The sequence below is a fragment of the Anas acuta genome, chromosome 4 (assembly GCF_963932015.1).
Source record: "Anas acuta chromosome 4, bAnaAcu1.1, whole genome shotgun sequence".
Classification (NCBI taxonomy): domain Eukaryota; kingdom Metazoa; phylum Chordata; class Aves; order Anseriformes; family Anatidae; genus Anas; species Anas acuta.
Genome location: NC_088982.1, coordinates 25777797 through 25788375, shown reverse-complemented (window position 1 = coordinate 25788375; position 10579 = coordinate 25777797). Strand labels below are relative to the sequence as shown.

Here is a 10579-nt window from a genome sequence, read left to right as displayed (position 1 = left end):
ACACTACTTCACACTTGCTGATGCAGTCCTTAAAATTTAGCAAGCAGAAGGAATGCACCCATTCTTGGTGTGCATATGCACCTCTTGATGTCTCCATAAAGTTTTTATTTGGTTTAGGGGTTCCCTGCTGAGCCTACAGAAAAACTCTCCTAGACAGTCTGCTCTCTGCAAAGCTGCAATGTCTGGCAGAATAGCAGCTAATGGTGCTCTTGTTCTATTCTAGGAACTGCCAAGCTCTCTCTGAAGGACTAATTTTCCTTTCCTATTGCATTCCCATTGGATGCCACATCAAACTCCTACTGCTCCTTCACAGGTCTGAAAATTCACTGCTCCTGGGCAATTGTTTCATTTGCAACAGGCATTTGATGGCGCCAGCAGACAGACATGAGGTAAGTGTTTCGATCAGTGGGGAAGCAACATGACACAAAAGAAACCACAGTTTAAGGTTCATACAACCTGCCATCAAGCTAACCCCTTAAGAATTAAGCAAGCCAGAAACTATTTTGAACAAATGGGTAGGAAGATTACAATTAGCTTCTTTTTCTGGTGTCATATGTTGTATAGACAGAGACAGATGAGGTGAGTCTTAGTCTATACTTGTATTAGAGCTAAACCTCTCCTCAGTGGGTTTAAAAGAACAGTTTCAATTATTGTATCTGACAACTTTTTAATGGGTAACTGCCCTGACTGTGCTGCTGAAAGTTTCTTAAATGGCCACAAGGCAAAGGAAGACATACACTCCCTTTCTGTTACAGAGGGGAGCCTTACTTACCTCTGTGCAGAATGGACAATCCCTAAGCATTATCCTCTTGAACATTGGGATGTATGACAGAACAGGCCCAGAATATTCATTGCAGCTTGTATATAATAAGTACATGGAAGACTCATAAAGAAGAGACTAAGAAATGTACCAAAGCCAATAAAACTCATGGCCCAGGTTATGATCGTGCTTGTATAACATATATATATATATATGTATAATCCGGTAAGGACTTCAAATTGGGTTTTGTCTCCCAAAATTTTGATTTATTTTAAAATGCTACAGTTTTCTAATCCTGCTGACTGAAAACAAGTTCCTTGAGTTTTATGTCATTTTGACGCAAAACTGAAACAAGTTGCTTTTGAAGAGCATCTCACTCTATGCACCTCTGGGTGCTAGTCATCCCACGGTATTGAAATTTATCAGGGCAGAATTGGACTGAAATCACTTCTGAATTGCCTTTAATAACTGATCTGACCAGAGAACAGGGCAGAATGTATGACTGACAAAATTTTTAAAAATATATCAATGGAGTGTTATAAATGTTTACACTTAATTGGCAATGGATATGAATGTACGGATATATGGGTAGAAAATTCTGTTCTGGTTGACAAGATACTGAACATAGAGATGGATCTCTAGAGACCAATCAAAGGTGCACTATGGCATTTTAAAGAATAACATATGAAATGAATGGAAATCATTAACCTACATAGTACATGAGTTTACAGGGTTACCAAGGAAAAAATGTGTATGATTTTGTAACAATTTCAGTGACAATGTAATCTAAGGGTAATCTCTAGCAGCTGCTCCATGACTGCCAGAAATAACAGAAAGGCTCTGTGCTACTCACATTATTCAGAATTATTTTCTTATTTGAACATTTTATGCAGATACTTAGAAATTCAGCCTCCTAGCATGGCACAGCTGTGCATATTCCTATGATTTTCTCCTTTGCTTTTTTCTTTTCTTTTTTTTTTTTTTTTTTTTTTTTTTCCAATGAATTCTTTTCTTCTTTGGCCATTTTATGAATGGAATAATGGGAATACATGCTGCGGGGGTGGGACAGGGTACTGTCTCTCTCTGTCTTCATCAGAAAGACTAATGGGTGGTAGACAATTATGCAGCTATTGATTTCAGCTAGAACTATTCAATATTAGACAAGGCGTTCTGACTGTGTTGGAATCTTATTTAAACCTCAGATACACACCCTGGGAGATGTCTCATTCTTGTACTGCATTAAAAAAAAAAAATCAAACAGCAGCACAATTCAGCAGACTACTGAACGTGCCTATTAGAGTTTCAGCTCTAACACTGAGATTAGCACTTTGCATTTTGCTCTGAGAAACATGTTTATAGATCTCAGCATTTATGAATTGGCCGAGGAAGACCAGAAAACCTGTGTGATTTTTTATGAATGGATTAAATAGAAATAGATTTATATGCAAGTAAATGCACTTAGCTGTGGAGCAGTGCATTATTTCTGTTCTCACCAGCAGGAGGACACAAACTGTAAGTTATCTGGGAAGTTTAATGGAAAATTTAGAAAACAATTAAGAACAGAAATTAGGAAGCAGAAAATTACAGCACAAGCAAACTCCATACAGTCACTTAACATTTTCACAATTTTTTTTCACAGATTCCAAATCCTTTCATCTGTGACTGTCAGCAATTACTTTTTACTGTTTAACAGATACATGTATATACATATGGAAAGCAATTTTAGCAGAAGGTCTGAAATATTGATTATCTAAAAGCTGAGTGAAGAAATATTTACTGATAGCACTGTAAAAAGACGTGAATAATATAGAATTGGTGCAGGAGGGGAATCAAACTTCCAACATCTTCATCCACAAGTACCATCTACAGATATTTGAAAATATCTTGTATTCTAATTGTTATGTGTTTGTCAGAAAGAAACGAGTTGAAAATCCATTCAGAAAACAAGTTAAAGAATTTAAACTGTTCCATAATGTTCTAAACAGTATAACAATTTTGATTGAAAATCACATTCCTCCATCATAATTAAAAAAATAAAAAATAAATAAAAATAAATAAAAAATAAAAAAATTCCATAGAAGTGGGCATTTCCAAGTGTGTTCTTTTGTTTTGTTTTGTTTTGCTTTTATGAAAATTATACAGTATAATGGTAGTGATTATTTGATTGATAAGTAATCCCTTGGCTATAAAAGAAATGTTGTATTTTAATGTTGGTTTGTTTTTTTTTTGTTGCCTTGAGAGTAGCTGCCCTTGCAGCTGCTCCATATCCCACCCTGTGACCACAGGACTGCACTGGGTCACTGCTACACAGCACCCTCATTAAGAGTTTCTCCACCGAGAACCTTCACAACACTTACCTATGTCACTACCTGGCATGTGTAAACTCTGTCCTACAGCATTTCCTTTGTAAAGCAATACAATGCTTTTTTCTGTTAACTGCAATTAACAATCAGATATAATCAAATTAGAAACTTTCTTGGAGACCTGAGATTTGCAGCATTTGTTTAAATTTACATAATCCTGTAGAGAATCCATTTGTAGGACTACTGAGTAGCAAAAGAAGGCTAGGAATATTAACCACCAGTCTGTTACGGGGTACGAGAAGAAGAGTCTGAGAAACAGAAGTGTGTATAATTGATGATGGAAGGGGTGGAAATAAAATGTGAAGTGAATAGAAACACTGTGACTGGAAAAGCTATTCACTGGACTCCCTAATATTTATCTTCTTTCTCATTTTAAGAAATAGCATTATGCATTATGTAAATAAGTTAACTTCAAGTACAGTAGACTTAATGAAGCCATTAGTCTCATGCAAAATGATGTTTTCTTTTCCTCATCTCCAGTATTGCTGTAAATATGTTCAGCCTTTTTTTTGTTTTTTTTTGTTTTTTTGTTTTTCTCTCTCTCTCCCAAGGACTATCTAATTCTCATTTCCATTCAAAGTATTCTAGCCCACTCTGTTTCACTCTGGCAACTGAAAAGAGACTAAGACTAACACCATATAATGCATAGTCCATATTTTACAAATGTGATGTGATTTTAGCTGTCAATTTTAAACTGACAACAGGAGATCTCTGTAGAAAGCCAGACACTATTGGTTAATAGTAATTAAAAAAAAAAAAAAAATTACACTGTATTGCATCTTTTGTATTTGCACTGGGAAATCTCTTTTCTTTTTAAATCAATCGTCATTATAGAAAAAATTGACCCATCTTATTGTCACTGTTACAGATCATATAGGTTATGATGTTGCAAAGCTTTGTTCTTACACAGACTCAAATTACCCAAATCTGTTCAGAAAGAACATTAATTTTGTCTTACTGCAGTTTACAAATATGTAGTTTATTCCTCTGTAAGTAGCAGAGCCCTTAGAGCTGCTAAGAAGGCTGGTGGTGTTCTTGGCTACATTAGGCAAAGTATCACCAGCAGGTCAACAGAGGTGATCCTTCCACTCTGCTCAGAACTGGTGAGATTGCATCTAGAGTATTGTGTCCAGTTCTGTGCCTCCCAGTACAAGAGACAACTGGACATGCTGGAGAAAGAGACTAATGAAAGGTCACCAAGATGATGAAGGGACTGGAGAACCTCTACTGCTAGGAAAGGTTGAGAGAGCCAGGACCGCTCAGCCTAGAGAAGAGGAGGCTTGGGAAGGTACAAAGAAGATGGAGCCAGACCCTCTTCAGTGGTGCCCAGTGACAGGACAAGAGACAGTGGGCACAAAGTGTAATACAACAGAGTCCATCTAAACATCAGGCAGCACTTGTTTACTGTGCAGGTGATTGACCACTGGCACAGGTTGCCCAGAGACGTTGTGGATTCTCCTCCTCAGAGATCTATAAAAGCTGTCTGGACATGGTCCTGGGCAACCTGCTCTGGGTGTTCCTGCTTGAGCAAGAGTGTTGTACCAGATGGCCTCCAGAGGGCTCTGCCAACTTGTCATTCTGTGATTTTGTGAAGAGTGAGGTTATCCTCTTAAAGGTGGACAGATTTTGTATGACCCCAGAAGGTCCATGACTTGATGGATGTACATCAATTGGCCAATGAGCCACACAGAAGACAGATACATAAACAGAAGTTATGAGTTAGACATATGTAAATTCCATATCCTGAGAAATTAGTTTCCCCAGCATTCATGGAACTAATCTATTTACTCATTTTATTGAAATTGTAAATATCATTCTGCTATTCATAACACACTCTGTTCTACTGCAGCTTTGTCTCTTTACCGTAATTAGTATAAAGCTTTTTGTAGATGATTAGGGAGGGAAAAATGTAATGACCACAAAATTTGTAGATAACTCAAGGACACTTTTATTTATATGAATAATAACTTATGTAAATTGGTTAAATGAGAGACTATGCTGTCAGAGTTTCTCATATTACCCACTTCTCTGTTTACATGACAGATGGTTTAGATTTACTATTAGCATACTAGTGGGAAGCTAGAGAGAAAGAAAATTTAAATAGCTGTGAATTCCCAGAAGGGAGCAATACCAGTTTTCAAGAGGATGCTTTTTGAGAATTTATAAACTGAATTAAAGGAAAAATATAATGCAAGGATGGAGGTTATTTTCATTTACAATGAGGATGATTTTAATCTAATTTCAAATACATCTAAAAGATCTTTAAAGTACTTATTGAAACAGCATTTCTATGGGTGAAATCAGACTTCTTATCTTTGCACTTTATTAAAATAAAGTCTGTTCTGACTGTAATACAACTGATTTCCAGTTCACTGACTAAACTAAACAAAATCGGGAATATCATGTTAAAAACAATCTCTCTTTAAAAATACATGGAATCATTATGGTTGAGGTATGCTCCCAAGCATACTCGGTTCTAATAGCAGATACTGGAAGATGTCTTTAACAGTCGGCATCCTTTGTGACCATCCCTTCCCCTGTCATTTGCTGATGAGCAATATATCTATGTCCTAGCGTCTTAGTATCTCTGAGATTTGAGGCAAAACAGGTCAAGTCACCTTCTTTTAAAAAAATGCCGTGCTAATGAGGATGTATTTGATAGGTACTTTGCAACTAAACTACTAAACTACTGGTGAGGTAAAAGTAAAAGAAATCATATATCAATTGCTGGTAGCACTTGGTTTTTAGGTGTAAAGGAAAGCATAGGAAATAAAGGAAATAAAACTACACAGACATCTACCTATACTTAAGACCTACTTATTATGTGTGGTTCTCTGTTTCTTGTATCCCAAAGGCACTGGAACACACAAAAACACTATGAGAAATAGGTTGAGGCAATGAAAGTTAGACTGCAGAATGTGAAGAACCATGCTAAGAACATTAAATAGCAAATGAACAGCACCAGTTTTGAATGGATAATAGCAAATGTTATTATCTGAGGCTGTTAGATATCTGGGGACCTTCAGGCTATTAATCTTTACAGTGATGGAATTGCAAGTCTAGCCAAACTGAGAGGCACCAGTATTCAGTAATTACTATATAACAGCAACACTGGCTTCCTTACAGCTTTAAGAACATTTCAAGAAATTTGGTAGAGTTTGTAAATCTTGTGTTTTGGCAGTTCTGTTACTGTAGGTTAGAATAATAGAGGCATGTAGACACCTCGCCTAAAGCATCATGGGACTGGAGGCATGATCTTCGTGGTTGTAAAACCTCAAGCCTAATCACATCAAGCTGAATCACATGTCTAATCCATTGGTATTAGTCATACTTGTTGATATTTGAGGTCTCTGTTTTTTTTTTTTTTAAAAAAAAAAAGAGGAGTGAGAGATTTAATAAAAAATGTAGTACAAAAAAAAAAATAAGGTAGTTTAATTGTCTAACTGAAGCAAGTACTTTAATGATAAAAATCATGTATGTGACAATTTATGCTACAACTTTACTTTCAGTGATGAGTCAACATTATTTCAAACAGGTTTCCATCAGATGTTTGCTTAAAGATGCTTTCTCGGTGCTTATATTAATTTCAGGAAATAAATATAAAAATGACAGACACTAATTCAGTTATGACAGAAAACATTAATTTGATTTTTCATTGCTCAAGACAAAAATAGGCTAAGAAAAATCTCTGAGATAGCTAAGATGAGTATTTCTCATCATAACTAGTGAAATGATTGCATAAGTCAGTGAGGGTATACTGAACAAAAAGTTTTCTGGGAAAGAAATTAAAAAAATAATAATAATAAAAAATAAAAGGTTTCCCTAAAAATAGTGTCAATGCACTTATATTTGAGACAAAACTTGTTCTGTAGGCAGTTGTTATAATTAATGGAAATTGTGAGTTAGGATCATCTGTTTTCTTTTTCTTTTTCCATATGTTCTGTTAATTCCATTTTAATATATATTTATTATAAATAGTTACTTGACCCCCTTAACTAAATTTTAGAAATATTTTAAGTGACTATGCATATAGCTATTCTGGCAACAGAAGGAAATATACAAGCCTGAGGATCAGGCCTACTGATTAGAAATATATGTCATTAGCAAGAACCGGCTGATTCATTTCATAAAGGAGAATTAAAAATCTCCACGCAGACCCTCAGCTTTCAGCATGAAATTATACAAGCTGTGAGATAACATAAAATACCTTCACCTTTTATGGATCCCAATTAATCTGTGGTTAATACACACTTGAACCATTCCTAAAGAAGTTTTACCCACATTTAGGAAATAGAATCATTTTATCTCTGTCTTGCATGTGACTAGATATGTCTAAGAGCTTTTGGAAGTCCCTGCAGGATTCCATATTTTTTAAGAGATATTAGAAGAATAGAAAATGGACACCAGCATCATCTTGCCCTTGAATATTAATAGCTATTGTTAATTTCTGAAGTTATTGTTCATAGTTTCTTTCTGGGCTAAAAAAGAAAAAAGAGAGTTTTCTGGGTTATAATCGTTTTGTTAGTTAGAAGAGACATCCTTTATCTGCCTAAAAAGGACAGCAACTGAAATCTTTCCCTGATCATTCAGGAACTGCAGGGGCTCTGCTCAAGCATTGTCATTCTTTAGTTAATAAATAAATAAATAAATAAAATCTCCTTTCTGCTTCTCCTTTCTGCTTCAGTTATCCTTGGGATGGAACAAAACTTGAATAAAATAACAGAAAATCTAACAGAAAATCTAATCTATAGCTTTATAAAATGTGGGTGTATTTGATATGTCCCTGTAGTCCAAGTCCAATTAATATGAGAAAGGTTTACAGAGATTATAGTGAAAGATAATATTATCTCTTCAGCTGTTGCTTGTTTCAGTTTAGAATGTAAAATTGAATCTCCTACAACATCCTTTTACAACTCTTTCAGCCCTTTTAGCCCTTCTCAGCCTTCCCCAATTATCATTTTTTTGATTACATTAATTAAAAGTTGTTTGTATTCTCAGTTGCTGTATGTCTACCTGAAGTCATTCTACAACTTCTCTAGCAGATGGCCAGTGTCTCAGAGGTGTCTGTAAGAGCAGGGATGGCTGGACTTACTAATTATAAAATTAATAATAATAATAACAACAACAATAATAATAACAACAATAATAATTAAATAAATAAATAAAAATGGAGGAGTCCAGATAAATGCTTGACTGCATCTCTCCTGAGAAATTTTTCAGCTGGGCCATGGTTGAGGGTATTTGGTAAAAAGACAAGTGAAGCTTAAAGTTAGGGATAAGGTTAGGATGAGTCATAGGGTCAGGAGACAAAGAGCTGCAGCTGATGTGGGGCTGGATGCCAAAAGGATGGGTGAGTTGCAAAAACGTTTCTCCCCTGCCAATTTTGTCATCTGGGCAAGCATTTGAGACCTTATCTAAGAATTCAGCAGAGGGTCTTGTTTTAGGATTAGGATTCAGAGAGACATAAGACCTAGAGCTGCAGTTGGGCAGGGACTGCTAAATGAAGTGGTGGGCTGTATAACATTTTCTCCTCTGACAATTCTGTCACCGAGACCAAAGGTGGGGCTCTTGGCTGAGGCTTAACCAAAGGCCTAAGTGTTAGGGTGAGGATTAGGGATAAAGATGGAAGAGAGACAAAGCCCAGATCTGTAGTATGACTGGGGTTGTATGGGGGTTGCCAAAGGAAGGAGAGGTCTACAAAAAGTTTTCTACCCTTTTCAGCCTTTTCTACCCTTTTATCTTGAGATAAAGCTCAGATAAAGGCCTAGGATTTGGGTGAGTTAAGGCTGCGGAAAGGAAAGCTGAGAGTTTAAGCATCCATGTAGTTTGAAAAGCGCTGTTAAAGGGAAAAGTTTTCTACAAAATATTTGTCCTCTGAGTATCGTATCATCTTTGGTGGTGGTCCATGGTTAATGCTTACTTGATGCATATGGTTAGTTTCAGTGTTACAGTTGAGAGAGGAACAAAGCCTAGGAGAGAGGATGGAAAGGAATAGTCAGATGAACTTTGGGCTGGAAGTTTTCTTCTGAGAAACATTTTATCCTAATATTTAATGCTTAACAAAAAAAATAATAATAACTACTTTTTCCCATTGTGTTTTTTCTCTCTGTTTGTTCTAGGAAATGAGCTGTTGCTAAGGATGCTTCTGGATCAGCTGAAGTGAAGAATATATGCATGTGAAGCTTCACTTGTTATGTTCATCAGGCTTAGCATACAATATGCCACCAAAAAAAACATCATGAATTTGAAACATAAATAACTTAAGAAAGATACAACAATGCATTATTTTTAGGAGTTATAGGCAAATATTTTCACAAAGATTGGAGAAAAAACACCAGTTTAGAAAAAATGGCAAACAGGAAAACAGGAAAAAGACTCTTCACTGAATACATGACACATTGAATTATTCTCCTAGTTATTGCTATTTCAGTGTCTGATGCAAGTAAGGCAAAATAACTCAAAGCTAAATCAAGAGCTAACTACAAATGCTGAATGGTGGCGGGTGAGCAGCTACAAGAACTTAAACACATTCAACAACTTTGGGATACAAGCTGCTGCTGAGTGAATTAATGCATTTATATTGAACTTTGTTATGACTAAAACATTCCCAGTGCTTACAGAAGCAGACAACGCTCTCTGAATGGGAGGTCTATTATAGGTAAGTTGGGCATTACAACCAATACAGCAATGATGTTGAAGGCAGCTTGCATGATCTGAACCAGATGCTATCCGGTCTGCCAGATTCTGGCTTCTTACACAGTCTTTGGAGAGAAGTAGTCATGATATCTATATTAGACACTTGGCACTGGATTAAATGCATATGTACAGACTGGCAGTACTCCACATGCATATGGTTGAGTTCAAGAAGGTAGGCATTGGCTACCTCTGTGTTGTCTTGAATAGATTTGCAAGACCGTGCTCTAGCAATGTCCACCCTACATGCTATGTGCCTGTCTGAGGATTTGGTCAAAAACATGAAGAACACCAACACATGGATTAGAGGCAATCCAAGAGGCCAGCTGTGGCATGAAGACTGGGATCCCCTGCAGTACAAACAATCTTCTTAACATAAATGCTTCTGAACTTTTTGAACAACAAAGCAGGTAATTCCTTTTTACTGAAAAATACTACTACATGTACATCATATGTGTATAGCCCTCACTCTTAGCCATGTTGTTTCAGTCCATCAGACAAGACATCCCTTTGTATAAACATGTAAATAATAAACAGCAGATAACGTATTTATCTTCTTACTCCTGAATTTTCAGTACCATTTTTTTCTCAAAATGATATTTAGCTTGTGACAAGGTTTTGAGAACATTTCTTCACACTTTTTCCTTAAAGAGAGAGAGGGAAAAAGGCAGGAAGGCAGGAAGGAAGATGCCACATGCTTCCCCCCCAAAAAAATAAAATAAAATAAATAAAAAAAAAAAAGAAACATAGAAACAGAAATAGA

General features: G+C 36.1%; 1 long non-coding RNA gene across 2 annotated transcripts; it reads left to right on the top strand.

Moving 5' to 3' along the window:
* Positions 1-8512: 8512 nt before the first annotated feature.
* On the top strand, positions 8513-10376 carry LOC137855223 (uncharacterized). Of its 2 annotated transcripts, none has more exons than XR_011095612.1 (2): positions 8513-8682; positions 9243-10376. It is a non-coding gene; the product is annotated as an uncharacterized lncRNA (long non-coding RNA). The 2 variants fall into 2 exon arrangements; XR_011095611.1 differs by lacking the exon at positions 8513-8682 and adding an exon at positions 8697-8898.
* The last annotated feature ends 203 nt before the right edge of the window (positions 10377-10579 follow it).